Raw genomic sequence first — 15,596 nt, 5'->3', positions numbered from 1 at the left:
GGGGCTCTGTCTGACCCTAATTACCCTCACTGGGCCTGACTCTGATCTGTAAACTGACTCAGCTGCTTTACCTTGGACCTGCTTCATCACCATCAATGTGCCTAATGATCTGAAGTCTAGCTGACCCTGACCACCATCTCCAGACCTGGCCTGATCCCTTGCTTGGGCACTGTGGCATGGGGCTGGTGGGTGAGGCCCCGTTCTGCTAACCAGGTTATCTCCTGGGCTGCTGACTTGCTGTCCCTTAGAAAGCAGCCAGCCCTTACGGCACACTGAGAAGCCAACTGAAATGGTTTAGCTCATGTTGGGTCCTTGGCACCAGCTAATTCACTCTCTGTATGTGCTCCTGTTGGGACTCGGTAATGTGAGTAGACAAAACGCTGTACGGAAAGCAGACATCTTTAGCACGTGACTCTCAGAAGTGCCTCAGAGGCTAAGTGCTCCTGAAAGCTGTTGGACTTAAACACTGTGAGCTGTGTTCAAGGTATGAGTTGGGGCACTCCAACACCAGAGCCAGCAAGTCTTTTATCTTGCAGTCAAAAAAAATGAAGTGGGTGCACGTCGCAGTGAGGAAGTCTAATGTGTGTTGCACTGACTTGAAAATTTGAGGTATGTTCTTTGACTGCTTTGTCTGAGGTTTGACACATATTGATTTCTTCTGTGACCCTTTCCTTGCCAGCCGATGTCTCATCCTTCTCAACCATCCCCACAAGCACCCCCCTTCAAAGTCCTTGTGGAGAGATGCCGCTCTGAACCCCTCTCCCAGAGCACCCCGATGGGGCTGGACCAGGTGGGAGAGCGCATGCAGCACTTGCTCAGAAGACGTGGTGAGTAGATTTGCGGTGTTTTTCTCCCAGGTTTGTTTTTTTTGGTCTCACCCATCCTGTGGAGCAAGCCAAAGGCAGTAATGGGTTGAAAAGTCAGCAATGTCGCTTGTATCCGTGCTTGTTAACAGTCCTGGAGCCAGATGAGGCAGCTCTGGTAGCCACATGCTAAGGAGTTTCTTGCTAGCTAATACAATCTTTTTGTATACAGTGTTATTATGAGATAAGGCTGTTTTCTCTCTGAACACAGTCACTATAATTTGGTTACGAGAAGATGAACAGATAGGCACATAAGTGTAAAAGCTGTTCAGCAACTTCTGTGTGAGTTTTCATTTGGTAGTTTCCTCTTGGCTTTCTGTCCTCTTACCAGCCTCTGTTGTGAGCACTTGCCATTTAGAGGTGGCAAGTGGTGATGGATACTGAGATCACAACTCAAGGCTGATGTTTGTTTGGAAACACAGCAAGAAGTGAGGGTTTGTTTTTCTTTTTTCCTATGATTGGGTACTCTCTCTATAAGGAAGAGAATCTTGTGAGCCAAAGACTGTGATGAGCTATCTTCTGCCTTTGTCCTGCTCAAAATGATGCTAGAGAAAGCACTACAGAATATATTTGCTGGAAGGATCTTCTGTTGGCAGGTAAATAGGCTGATAGTTGAATAGGTGACATAATTTTTTGAACCTCTAATTAAAAAGATTGATAATTAGAGTAAGGAAATTATTTCCTGAAGGGATACTGCTAACACCAAGAATCCTGTGGTTTAGCAATGAGCAAGTATGGGAGTGCTGCCAGACTGTGCTGGCATTGCTCGGGAGCACATGGGGGATCTGAGCAATTAATGGATAGTGGCAGCACATGAGGGTTAAGAAGAACTCGGAAGGCAAAGGCAAAGTGGCTGCCTCTTTAATTGATGGCTCTTCTGTCAGGGTGCACATGTTTCTAGCGCACGGGGAGTAGCACATGCATCTCGCAATGTGAGCATTACAGTGTTTGCACGTTGCTCCTGAGTGCTACTATATCGGCACATTGCCTCTGGAGCCTGGTAGCAGCCTCTTGCTATAATCAGTACTCGCACTGCAGCTTGATTTTCTGCGAGTCTAGAAAGTGAAACGCGTGTTGCTAAAAATAACAGCAGGCTGCCTGCGTCAGCATCGCGTTTAGGAAATAGGTCTCAGTGCAATCTCTCTCCCAGCAACGCTGGAAGAAAATCAGGATTGTTGCCCACTGAGCCATGCTGGGGCTGCAGCAGGGTCCCAGCTCTGCTGCACTCTGTGCTGCTGTCCTGGGCAGAGCAGAGTCCCCACCTATTTGATTTGGGGGTAGGGGGCATGTAGTGTGTGTGTGTGTTGTGCCCCTGTAAGGTAAAGGTCACCTGAATCCCAGGAGTTTGGGGTGTGGATCACCACTCCCCCAAAGCCTGGGACCGTTTTCTCTTTTGTTATCTGGTTTCAAACTGCTCAGGACTAACACAGTCTGAAACCTCTGCCTGGGTTAGGGGTGCATCAGGCAAAATAAAGTTAGCATTGTGCATGTTTCAGGGAAGAATTTCAGAATTCGACTGTTTTCTGTAGATGCCTTTCCCCATGAATGGGATGACAAGCCTCCAGGGGATGGAAATCCCGTGGGTGTGTGTATACATACACAGGCGCATATATGTGTGCTGCCCAGACCACGTGCACCTGCTGACAGGAGCCTGTGCTGGCAGCTGCTGTGGGGCATGAGCGGTCCTCTGCTCTGCTTCCTTCCTCCCAGTGGCTGTCACTCCAGGCTCGGGGACGTGAAGAGTCTGATGGAGGAAGGGATTAAAATCTAACCTTGCCAAATGTGGGAGTGAAAAACTCCCATCTCACACAGAACGGCAGCTTCACCCCCAAAAGAGAGGGATAGGATGGGGAGCTGAAAATCTGGGTTGATTAGAAAATGAGAGCTTGATTTTGAAAGGTGAGTTGCTAGCCCTCCTCCACAATTTGCCTCTTCTTTACAAGCTGTTTTGTGCTTGGGTATGTACCATCTGTAAGGCCAGGCTGAGATTTGGTGTAAATGGTATAGCTTGCTGAAAGCAAGATCGGAATTGCATCTGTGAGGGATTGGCCTGAAATGCTTGGGGTGAGAAGTAGCCCAGTTTCCTTGAAAAACAGCTTTTATGGACTTTTCCATTTTTGTTTGCTGCATCAAATCGAGGAGCTGTTTCTTTTTCAAGGCACTGCATCATATGGACCACAGCGACTATAAAGCTGGGATTTCTGCAGGTCAAAACTGCAGAAGTGCTGTTAGCAGTTATGACCCAAGGAGCTACTGCACTTTTAATACTGGTGCATGCAGATGAGGCTCTTGTGCTGCCTGGTGCTCCTGGGAGAGCATTCTGGCTTCACACCCAGCCTGTCTAACCCTACCTGCTTACACCACCTCTGAATTTGGCTCTCGGCTCTTAGTTTGTGCCTGCATTTTTGTAGTATCCAAGCTGCACTATTTTTCTTGTATCCCAAGAGCACTGAATAAAGCACCTAAATATACTCTCTGCTCTCTTTTTCTAAAGAAGAGGTTGAATGAGTCTCTTGCAAACAATTTTGTTTCTTTCATTTAAAAGAACAGCCTCCGCCCCCAGCCTGAGCTAAAGCACAGCATTTATCTTTTGTCATTCCTTTTTTTTTCCTGTGGATTTTATCCTGGCAGCTGAGAACGAACAGGCTTCAAAGACTCTGAAGGTGCGCGGGAACTGCAGGAACGGTGGACGTCGATGGAACCTCTTCAAGCCTGGAGCTGAGAAGCTGCAAATCAGTAGGGTAAGGTGTTGTTTGAAATATGCCTCTGCCTGCTTCAGGGGTAGTATTTACCTGCCGCATGTTTAGCCTCGGAAACTAACAATATGTTTTACTAACAGCTTTCTGAATCTGTGGTTCCTTCAGCTACAGATGGGGATTTTTTTGTTATTAGAGTTATTTTGTAGCAGTAACAGAATAGGTGCATTATCCTTTCCCTCTGGATTAGTTTCCCTTCAATGTATATCGGAGGCTTTATGGTCTGACGGAGGCACTGGGCCTCCCATTTCTTTGATTGAGTGTTCCTTGCAAGTGGAGGGAACTGTGATGTTTCAGATCACCTATAGATTTGCTCTATGATTTTGATGATTTTTTTTTTTTTCCCCCTTCCCTTTTTAATCATATGTCCTTTGGGTTTGATACTGCTACCAGCACTGTGTCAGTGACAAATTCATGTTACTGATTCTTTCCCAAAGTGTTTTGCAAATATAAGCACAGTCTACTTCGGGTTTTTTTGTGAATGATGCTTCTAGTGGGGGAAGTAAAAGCTGTTGTGGGCCTGGGATGTCCCTGTCTTTCTCTGGGAAAAATTCAGAAAAGATGGCAAAAATTGTACCATTTTTCTGATATGTTTCCTTGCTTGGGTGGGGGGTTGTTTTTCATCTATGCTGTGCCGTGTGTTTGAAGTTGGAGACCTTGGTTATTCCATGGTCTTGTTTAGGATTTGTATTATTTGCAAGTCTGGTTTCACTGGTACTCATCATATAAGACTCTGGATTGTCCAAAACCCGATAAATTTGCTAGCTGGCAACTAACGTGATGCAAGGAGAGTTTTCTAGTGAATAGGGCAGAAGAGGTTTAGCCCTTGTTCCTCTAGAGTAGACAAAGGATGATCTGGGAGCCAGGAACTTCCCTGCTGGAATCAAGAGGTGGAACTGACCTTCTGCAATTGTGTCTCTGTGGCTCTTTCCCTCCTCGTAACTGTCCTTCCTTACCAGTCCTTTACTGTATTCATTTTCCCTTTGATCTGATGAACTGTCTTCCTGAAATGTGATTTCCAGAGAGAACCTGGACTCTGCGTCTGTTTTTCCATCATAGAAGCAGTAAGTTGGCAGTGAGAGAGAGTGACTTCTCCAGCCTGCTTTGGGTGTTGGCTTCCAGGGAACACACCCAAGGATGGACCACTGGTGTTTCTGTCACTTGTGACTTTCTGGAATGCCATCTTGCATCACTTCTGTTTTCTCTCCTGATTTTTTGTGGGCTGAATTACAGGCCAGAGGATAGTTAGGCAAGGAGTTCAACCCTTCCTTTTCTCTCTCTACCCTTTAGATCCTACCTTGCTTCCCAGACATAAACTGCTTCTTTCAACACAGGAAGGCTGTTTTGGTTATAGGCATGCTGAACATCTAGCTCCTGCAAGATAAAATGTTCCAAATCCAATAGAGCTGATTGTCCTTGGGGCCAGAATAAAGTCAGGCAACTGCAGAGTAGTTGTTACAGCAATGAAATATCCTGTTGTACAGTATTCAAGCCCTACCTCAGAGTATCATCTGGTGTGTTACTCATATATTCAGAATCTGGTGCTGACCAGTGCATTGATATGTTTGGTCTACCTTAATTAATCAAACAGTTTCTTAATCTCTTAAGAGGACCCATATGTTTTGCAGCCTTCATAGCTGTCCTTCGGGTCATGCTTGGAAACCAAGATCCTACTCTGTTTTGACACAGTATTGCTACTGAATGCATGAGGAACAAGATGGTCTGTGTCCTGAGTTGTCTCAATAAAAGCAGACCTGCTTCTGATTGCAAATAGAGCCTGACATCAGAGCACCGCTTACCACAGCAGCAGAGAATTGAAACTTCAGCAAACCAAAAATACTGCTGAAGGTTGAGAAAGTTTAGTTAAGAAACTTTGCTTCTCCAATGGTGATATATAGGAAGGATGTGGAACTGGAAAGGGAAATGAGCTTTTCATGAGCATAGAGACCTGTGTGTGATGTTCGGCTCGGACACGGGCATGCCAAAGACCCGTGCATCACTGGGACAGAGAATTGGTTTTGGGTGCTGATCAAGATGCCCTCAGAGACTTGTTCAGTGCTGCCATTAGGTAGCTTGTTGCTCAGCCTGAGTTACGGTGAACAGGCAGGTGTGAAACCTGTGCTGGGGTTTATAAATCAGAGGTACTGTGTTAACCACTGCAGAAGTAGGATATATAAATGTGGCTCACAATACCAGTGCTGGAAAATTCATCCGTTGCCTCTGCTGTAAGCTGAGTGAAGATCTACAGGTCTGTAAATCACCTCTTTGCCAGAAAGAAATTTCTTCTTTGGCAAGATTTATAAATTTGAGGCAAGATTTGAGGGCTCGGGTATTTCTTGTCAGGTGCATTCATTGACAGCTGACAACCAGTCAGGTGGCAGAGCTAGCACAGAAAGGAGTGATTTATACTTCCAAACCAGAGGTCAGGCTTCTGCAGAAACTATGCCTGATTTCCATCTTGAATGGGAATGTGTGAGGTGGACAGAGGGCAAGAGGAGACTGACAAAGCATTGGGCTTGTCTTAGCAGCATTGGTACTATTGCTACCATCTCTTGGAGAGATGTGGGTGGTTGTGCAGAAAGAGCATTGGTACTGCTACATGTCATGCAAAAATATGGACCTGTTGATGAGCAGCTGCCTTGGAGGGTGCTTATTCTTTGCTCTGCATAATATGCACATTTTCTGAAAAACGTTACTCTCCCATTCCCTTCCTTTTTTTTCTTTTTTTTTTGGGGGTGGTGGGGGTGGTAGAGTTGTATGCGTGACTTAGAAATGGCATCTCTTAACTATCTGCTAACCCAGAAGTCTGGGCTGAGGAGCTGATACTAAGCCCAAGGAAGAATCCCCATTGTCAAGACCACTGTTTGTCACTGTTGTTTGTCACATTTGGTAACAGTGTTCATCATTTTGCAGCTGGCTGCATCTTAATCCATTTGTCCAGACAGCAGACATGGCAAAATGCAGTTGTAGCTGTAAGTGGTGGTAGCAGGAAAGGAGAGAAGGTCAAGTGTTTCATCCTGTATTCCATCTCATCTTCATACCAGGAGTGCACGTGTGTGTGCACAAACACGTGTTTTTTCTTACTGCTCATGGTTCTCCTGTCAGTCATACCTAAGCTGTCCTAGCAAGTGAGTGTCTGTAAGTCTGGGCACAAGCTTTGGAAATTTTTCATAGAGTAGGTAATGTTTATTGTTCCCACTTCATAGATGTGAATAAGAAAACTGAAGCACTAGAGAGTGGTACATGTAGAGCCATGCAATATTTTTTTTATTTCTCTCCTAATTTCAAGAAGCAGGAAAAAAGTAAGTAGGGTCAAACTGAGTTGACTTTTAAAAGCTTTCGGTAAAAACTCTGAATAGAAACAGTTTATGTGCAAAGCATTTTGTTTTAGTACTTGGGTCACTTAGAGCCTTTGCTTTTATGGGAGCAGTTTGACACGATCAAGACCAACTTGCATGGGACCTCACGGTGCCCCAAGCTGCAGGCTGTGCTGCAGCAGACAGCTGAAATGCCAAGGAGTAACCTGAAAGACTGCCCTAGCTCTGATGGGGCCCTCGGCGTCTGTCATGCCTCTGTGATTTACCCTTGGGCATGTCCTGCCAGCTGTGACATGGCTGATCCCTGGGGACAATGGACAAGGGGAGAAATGAGATACTTTCTCCAGCCCCACAGTAATTCTGGGAGATATTTTATGGTCTGGATGACAGTCCCATCCTGTACTGGCTTTGTTCTCACCCAAATCGATGGACTCTGCTGCGATTTGTGAAGGGACTTGTTGCTTGTAGTTAGCTGTAAGACATTTCAGCTCTTTCTATAGACAGATGCTGTGAGAACATACTGCAGAAGGAGATTCAGCCCATCCTAAAATCGAACTGTCCTTTCCGTGTGTGGAGGCATGTGTTTGTTGGTTCGCTCTGTCTCACCTGTCACTAGAGATTTAATTGGTAGCCTTTAACTTAGCAAAGTTGACTGCAGACATTGCTGTTTTCTGCTCCTTTTCCCTCTTCCTGTCCTGTGTACTCCTGTACAAGGGACTAAAGCCCAAATTTATATGCTGAAGGAAGCCACTGTCTAATTAGTTAGAATGGAAACTTTTCATGAGAGCCGGGTTCTTTGACATCCCCTATACCAGTAATAGGCAAACCTGCTGCGCAGAGGTGTTCAGTATTCACAGCAAAGCCACCAAGCCAGCCTGTCCTTTCTCCTCTCGAAGTCATGAGCTATTTTCAGAGGCTGGTGGGGGGGTGCCATTGCAATGATGGTGGATGTATGAGTCCACAGCTCCCCAAAGCTAATTCCCCTCTGGCGTGTTTATGAGGAATAGGAAATTCAAACGACATGCAGCCTCCAAGAGCAGAGAGTGAAGGGAAAGTTGATTGGGGTTCTCTCTTGCTCACACTGTGGTGCAATGAATAGGGAATGCTGCTTGATATTCAGTACCAGCTCTCCTGCTTTCTATTTTTATCTTCTAGCATAATGCTGAGTGAGCATTTTGTTTAAGTGGGGTTATTTTTTTTTTCCGATTTGAAATGTGTACTGCACCATGTTTCTCTTGCCTTGCTACTTAGGGAAGGAAGGGGGTGTGGCAGGGATCGTGGACTGCTGCATTCTGATACGTGAGCTGTATGTAATCATAGTCATTTTTTAGTTCTTCTGTCAGTGTGAATAGGCTGATAGAAAAGCATCGTCCTGTGGCTTTCCTGGTGCTAATTAGTTTAAATATCAGTGTGCTGGTTACGAGAGGTTTATATGCACATATGGAGGGCTGCCAGAAAAATACATCCTCTTTGAACCTCTCTTTCCCTCACTTTAAACATTCAGTACTTCTATGGGTATGTCTGATCTGTATATTTTTTTTGGGGGGGGGGTGGTGTTTTATATTTTGATAAACCTATTACGCTGCTGTACCTAGCAGTGCACTGAAATCTTTATATAGTTTTTCCATTGCTTTCCTCCACGAAGCCACTCTTAGGCTTTTTACAAGTTCTGAAAAATTCTGTCTGTGCAGTATTGTTAAAAAGAATAAATAAAAATTGCTCATTCAAGGAGGAAACAGCAGTTCAGTCTAGGCTAAGAGATCCTGATGCCCCTGTCTCAGAGCCTCATAACTCTCTAATGCTGTTATATGGTCCCCATCTGTCTGTGTGAAGAGTGCTCAGCAAGGATCTCTGAAGTGGTGGGGTTTACAGCAGTGGGCAGCCTTTTAAGCACCTCAGGACTGATGTGTCTAATCTGATTTAGTTTATGAACTGGTCAGAGCACAGAGAACACTGAATGAATGTGTATAGTCTCCAGTGAACTCTAGGTCATCCCTAAAACCATTTGCATCCATTTCGCATGAATGGACCGTGCTTTGAACTTGCTCCCCAGTGACTATGATGAATATTAGTGCAAAATACACTTTAGGGTTCGTAGTACCAGAAGTGAGCGGTACTTACAAACCTACCATGCTCTGGTTATTTTGTCTTGCTTAGAAATAACATGTAAGAGTGCTGCAGTGCTGAGGGGACATAAGCCTTGATCACTTGGGTGTTAGACCAACAGTGCCATTACATGGATGTTTCTCCACCACATCTGGGGATAGGCAGGGCTTCAGTCAGCATGAATCCTTACAGGGAGGAGAAGCTTGAAATGAGAAAATGGTAAACTTCAAATTGTAAGTTTCTGTTCTGGGTAGCACAAGAGAGATACTTGAAGTTCCGGACTTAGAAGAGGCTCTCAGCTATTTAGAGGTTACATGTTAGCCTATATTAAGAACAACTTCAGCTTCCAGTTTGTGATGGTCTTTATAGTGTAATTGGACCTTGGGGTGTTTTCTGTGCAACTGCAGGTGGTAGGTACTGCATCCTACATAGTATTAAATGCACGTATAATGGTGACTGTATCACCTCTTCTGTAGTTCAAATTAAGCTCTCTATCCTCATCTTAAATATCAGCTTGAAATGGATCCTTTTCCCTGTTGCTCAGTAGTTCCACCTTGATTGCTCTGCTTCAACTCATTACTCAGCTCTGTCACTGTGTTTCACTCTGTGATATGGTTTATACAAAAGAAGCTTTAATGTAAACTCAATTTCTGTTGCATTGCTAAAACCTTAATGACATTTTGCTTGGCAGCAGCATACACTCTGTGTGGTTTGCCCTTCCCCAGTGCACTATGTTCTCAGTAAACTAAAGTCCGTGGTAGGTGTAGCATGAAAAACCTCTGAATAAATATTGGAACAAATGCTTTTGTAGTGCTTCCTGAGCTCTGGCTGCATTTGTGATTCAAGGCCACTGCAGTGTCACCAGTATTTAGCTGGAAAGGAGCTAAATTTGGGAGGAAAAGGCAAAAGCACAGGTCGTAGCTTCAAAATCTCTTCTGTAGCTGCTGAGATATGATTCTGAGATGCTTCTTCCATACAAAAATGCTGCTGAAACCAGTGGTTGCTGGCTAGGAGAATACATCCAGAAACTCATCAAGGGATGAAGGGGAAGCAGCTACCATGTTTGTGCCTCCCTGTACTCTGAGATGAGGTCTGAAGTGGTCCACTGCATCATCAGACTGACATGGCCAAGGGCAATTCCCCTTCGGCTCCTGTGATGGAGAGCTGCAGTGTGGAGGTGGGAGGGCTGTTGTTCTACCTCTGTGGTATTGTGAGCTACATACAATACCATGCTGTGTCCAGAGCTCTTGATTTGTTTCTGTTGATGCCCTGGAAGGAAGATCTGGGACCATCCCCTCTGTTCCTTTCCCCCACCTGTTCTAATCTGATGATACTCATAATGTGGAGGGGATAGATTCACTGCTGTGATGCTTTGAATGGGATGTGAAAATCTGGGGCTTGCAGGGAAGGTGCAGTTTCTTTGGCTGGATTTTGCTCTGTGTTTTGAAATCAAGAAGCCTGAAGTAGGGTTTGGGTAACAAGCTGCTGCTACCCAGTACCACAGGTAGGAATTAAAGGGTCTAATTTTGTCCCTGGTTTTGTCCTATGGAATTTTAGTAGTTTTCATACCCGAATTAAACTTGGGACATTAACCCAACACTGTGCTTGTACTTGGAGAATGAGTAGTATAAAATTAACAGGATGAGAAGCTGCAAAGGGAACTTGAGTATTACATTAGTGAAATCACATGGCCTGCAGTGAGCTCCTTGATGAATCAGGGAAAACCTCATCTCTTAATGGACTGCGCAGAATATAGAGAATAATTCCCTTAATAAATCTCTTCTAGTCTCTAATATATAGGGAAATACATTATTCTGTTGTCCAAAAACCTTGAGAGATCAGTCTTATCTGAACAAGAATAGACATTTCATGTTAGCTCTCTCTGGTGTGATAGGGTCAGCAGTTGTACTCTCATGCAACTGGAAAAAAGATGGAATAATAGCTGGTTGCAGTACTGCTGTTACTAGTATGAAATACTGTTTGTTATTACAATACCAAGACAGACTCTGCATCAGCAGGATGCATTGCAGTGTCCTTTGAAGACTGGGGGAGGCTGCAGAGCCTGAACCACCATGAGCCAGCATCAGAGAAACCATCCACTTGTCAGGGACCCAGCACAGAGCCTGTGGCCATTGGGGACCACATGTAGAGGAGTCTTTGGCCACTGGCCTTGAACCACGCTTGCCCTCAGCCATGGATTTAACTTATGTTGAATGTGGACTGCTGCTTGGATACTGATTGCTTCCCAGGTCAAGACGTATTTTCCTGCAAATCTACATGCTAACAAAGTGTTGCCTTTTGCAATTCTGCTTGTCTGCCATTGATTTCTGTGATGGTTTCAGATGTAGGGTCTCTCCCCAGTGGTGCTATATACGATTTGGTAAGTGAGAGAAAGCAAAGCAAAATAATTGCTGCAAGCCAGAAAAGGCCTGCTGTAAACCTCAGCTGGAGTGGGATGCCCAAGATAAAGATTCCTCCAAGAGAGATGAGTCAGTACTGAATGATTCCCCTTTACATTCCTCCTCATACAAGAACTTACATATCTAAAAGCAGAAATAACGCCACCACTCCCCCTTGTATGACAGGTGCTCCTTAGCTCTCTGTCTTGTGACATGCTTCCAATTTTTTAGGTGAGTTTAGCCTTGCCTGGAAAAAAAAGCAGGTCTCACTGCAGCCAGACAATGATTTGTGACTGTCTTTTAAAGGGGACTTGCTATGCTGTAGGGGTACTTGGTGTCTCTGAGATATTTAGATGTGGAAGTGGATATGTCAAATCAGCGTCAGCATAATGCTGGGGAAGGGCCTGAGCTGAATAGTGAACAGCGTGTTGCCATGCAGTGACAGGGCTGCTGTGTTGCAGTTGGGTTTTGGGCACCTAAATGGGCTGCATTCAGGTGATATTGTCTAGAAAGTGGGAAAACAGAAAAAGGTAAATTAAAGCTTTTGAAGACTTCACCATAGCTGTGATGCACTCAGGAGTCTTGGCAGTGATGCCTGTGTTCCTGGAAGTGCACAGGGCATTGCTCACAGAAGCTGTCGTGTGGGATTGCCTTTGTGTTGATTCCCTGATGTTCAGCTGTGTATGCCACTGTTGGCTTGAGCACCTCTGGGAGATTTCCATTGTCTTTGCAGAATGACAGACCTGGGCACTGCACTGTGAGGCTTTCAGCTCCACAGTGAGTTCATGAAATGGTTAAGGAGCTAATTCAGTCTTTTGCAAATAGGTATGTTATTTTGTCTCCATCAAGCCTGCTGTACAGTGTGCTGTCAGGTGTTTTCCCTGTAATTGCACTGTGAGGTGCTTGCTGTGTAATTCCCCTGCTGAAATATAACACAGCACAATCGGCCAGCCAACGCCGTGAGCAAAGCTCCCAGGATGTGTTGTTTCAGTGCAGGGTAAGAAAGATGTTTCTAGACTGTCTTCCCATCTCTGGCAGCTTAGTGATTTGTGCAGGGTAGATATAGGTGATGGATGAGGAGGGAAGACAGTGAAGGGAGATGTTTCCAGTATAAACTGAGCAATAATCCTGCCCAAATGTGAAGTTCTTGCTCAGGCAACACCATCCTGGGAGGCAAAGCTTTGGCTGGGTAAGAACTCGAAGCACTGGTACTTTTGAAACAAAGACGTCACAAAAATGGTCAATTTTCCTGGCTCAGTCAGCTGTGCAGCATTTTGCAGTGACAAGGTTGTTATAGAAATGGATTTTGTCCCATCTTTTGCCAGTAGTTGGGGTCTAGACAAGAGGAACCAGTGGTTGGATCTTACTGTATACATTACTTATTTCCCTACATTCTTTATTGGGCCATCTCTTTCTTTTCTAAGATATCCCAGTTTTATTTTTAACACTGGACAAATATCAAATATTCCTCAGGAGAGATCTGTGATTACAGCTCAGTTTTGACAGTTGAGAATAGTCCAGCTGACATATTTGCTTCATCTGAAATGCTGCTATTTTGAGCTCTGCTTTTGTTTTTAGCCATCAGTGATAAGTTTGCGTTTCCTATGGATGATATTTTGGGTTGACATGAGTTGTTACCAATAAGGTCTGTAGTGGATCTGGCTGTAATGTTTCAAACTCCACTGTGTAAAATGGTTATCTTCCTGTGTGAGTTTTGTTTTGTCTTTTCTGTTTTGATACTCTTTCACCCAAACTGGAGCAGAATTAAATCCCTGTGTCCCAGCTGATCATCACTAAATAATTTCGCTTACATCGTGCTGAAGCACTTTTTAAGTGCTTCTGCAGAAAGACTTTTTCCCTCCTTTTCTTTTTTTTTTTTTTTTCTTTTTGGCCTTAAAACAAAGACAAACTGAACTTTACAGGCACTTCTTTGGGAATCAGACATTTTCCAGCTATTATATTTGCAAACTATTAGAGCGGCAGATCATGAGGTGGGAACCCAGTTATGCAAACAAAGCTGCGTCGCTCTTGACCAAAAATAGCTTCAGTACATGTGCATTAAGGTGGAAACGAAGGCCACTGGTGTACATACAGCAAACACCAAGGGGAGGGAGGCAAGAGGGGAAGCTGCAGCTTTTTTATTTAGAGCCTCTCAGGAGATACTTAGAGAAAGTGTGTTTTCCAGAGACGAGCAGAGTATTGCTGTAGTGGGATAGGAGTCACTGCCTTTCTTATACAAATAGGGGACTGGGGTTTTGAGAGATGGCACTCTGTTCCCAGAGGTGTTAATTTTTAACATCCAGGTCCCACACAGAGCATGAAGAAATACTGAAGAATAGTTAAAAATGTTTTATTTCCTTTTCTTCCTCTACTCAGTCCATCTCTAGCACAGTGAAAGCCTGTTTGTTTCTGTGGTCTTGTGTGATTCTCTCTTAGCCCGTTGGTTCCTAGCTGTGGGATATGGTTTCATCGCTACCTTGCCTTAAGTCTCATCTGTTTTCATTTAGCCTCATCCAGCACCACAGTGCCCTCAATAATTTTGAGATCACCCTACTAGCTATTTGCTGTGTGCCCATGGACATGCTGCCTGTTAAGTTTACTGAGTATTTGCAGCAGGGATCTGGTCCACCTTCCTTTAATATGCTGCATGTTACTCTCCACCAGGCTTAAAATAAACTTTTTTCTTTCTTCTGTAATATTGCTACACTGAGCTTCCTTCACAGTGATGTGTTTAATTGAGGTTTGTTATCTAGCTGTTAGGAGATCGTATAGCGTTTCTGGCCCAAGATACAGTTTTGGATAAACAGAGGAGATAAAGTGGGAACTCAGCTATGGAAAATGCAGCATGTAGGTGTGCAGATGTAGTTTCCATTGGATTAAAGCCTCCTTTTTATAAAGACTTGCAATTTCTTATCTCACAATACTTTTCTGAGATGAGTCGAAAGGGACCTATAAAGTTGAACAAAGGCTTGCTGTCTTCTGTAATGGGCAAAGTGATTTCCAGGCACTGTTCATTACCTATTCCTCACAGACATTTTTTGTCTCAATTAGAAATCTGGTTCAAATTATCTCTATTCATCCAGAATGGCAAGTGCCTATCAGAATATCTTACGTAATGCATTCAAATAGGAGTTCTCTATTCTTTCTCCTCCTCTTTCCAAAGGCATATATAAACTTTTTCTCCTGCAAAAATTTCCAAACACAGATTTTTACTGTTTAGGTCCCCCCTTGAAGTTTCGTTACAGGTATGTGTCTGTTTCAAGTATTGGGATGCTTTGCCTCTTCCAGACTTTCCAAGACGGGATTCCCATACATGTTGCTGTTTAGGTTGTGCCAGCTGAGTGTTGCTGTTTTCTGAAATAGGTGACCTCAGCTGAACATCAGTGTGCACGGCTACTCAGAAAGGGGAGAGTAGTGCTGATTTATTGGCCTGTCAATTAAATAAGAGCAGTAGGATTCTCACTGCATGGCTGAGAGGTTAAGTATTGTGGTGACAGCAAAAGATCAGCTTTTTTAAATGTAACCGCTCATTTCTATACATTTATGTTTAATTAAAATATTCCTCCATCCTGCACTCTTCAACATTAATTCTGAGATTTATTTTGAATGATTGCCAGGGGAATACGTTGTTATGGCATCCTCTTTCCACATCTATTAGCAGGAAGAGGATAATTGAGGAAATCTCACACAGATTTAATTGGGGACTGAGGGCAGGAGCAGGGAGGGGGAGAAACAACACAGAAGTAGGCCAGAAGTTTAGCAGTGGATAACTCTTGCTTGACACTGAACAGTTGAGCTGAGTGGCACTGTTTGTAGGCAGCCATGGGTCGGCTGCGATTTTGGGGTTAACCAGGTAATTGGTGGTGGTGTGAAAGGAGTTGCCTCCCATAAGGCTTATATAATGTGCCACATATAGGCTGGTTCAGGTCCAGGTCGCCTCCGTGGTGTGGAGCATGGTGCAGCTGCCTTTGCAGGAGTTGCAAGGGCGGGTGGTGATCCCTGGTGTCTTTGTATAGAATGGGTAAGGAAAGGGGGATGGTTGTGAGCAACTCAGCCTGGCTTGGGGGCAGGCTTTGTGCAATTTTAAGCTCTAGTCAGGAAGGGAGGCGTCGTGCTCCGTTTTGCAGCCACCTGCGATGTGCTGGGGACTTGCAA

At 44.4% G+C, this 15,596-nt stretch overlaps 1 protein-coding gene across 3 annotated transcripts in view; it reads left to right on the top strand.

The window, feature by feature from the left end:
* Positions 1 to 810: 810 nt before the first annotated feature.
* ARHGEF9 (Cdc42 guanine nucleotide exchange factor 9) overlaps positions 811 to 15,596 on the top strand; it is a 180,975-nt gene continuing 166,189 nt past the window's right edge. For 2 of the 3 annotated variants that reach the window (XM_026848418.1, XM_026848417.1), the window contains exons 1-2: positions 811 to 827; positions 3,495 to 3,604. The gene's annotated coding sequence lies outside the window, so the exon portion shown is untranslated. Of the gene's footprint in view, positions 828 to 3,494; positions 3,605 to 15,596 lie in introns of those variants that run through there. The other variant, XM_026848419.1, reaches the window with a different exon arrangement.

This window comes from Athene cunicularia, assembly GCF_003259725.1.
Source record: "Athene cunicularia isolate RWA chromosome 4 unlocalized genomic scaffold, athCun1 chr4_part3, whole genome shotgun sequence".
Lineage (NCBI taxonomy): Eukaryota > Metazoa > Chordata > Aves > Strigiformes > Strigidae > Athene > Athene cunicularia.
The sequence above is the reverse complement of the archived record's forward strand: the minus strand, read 5'-3'. Positions and strand labels throughout refer to the sequence as shown.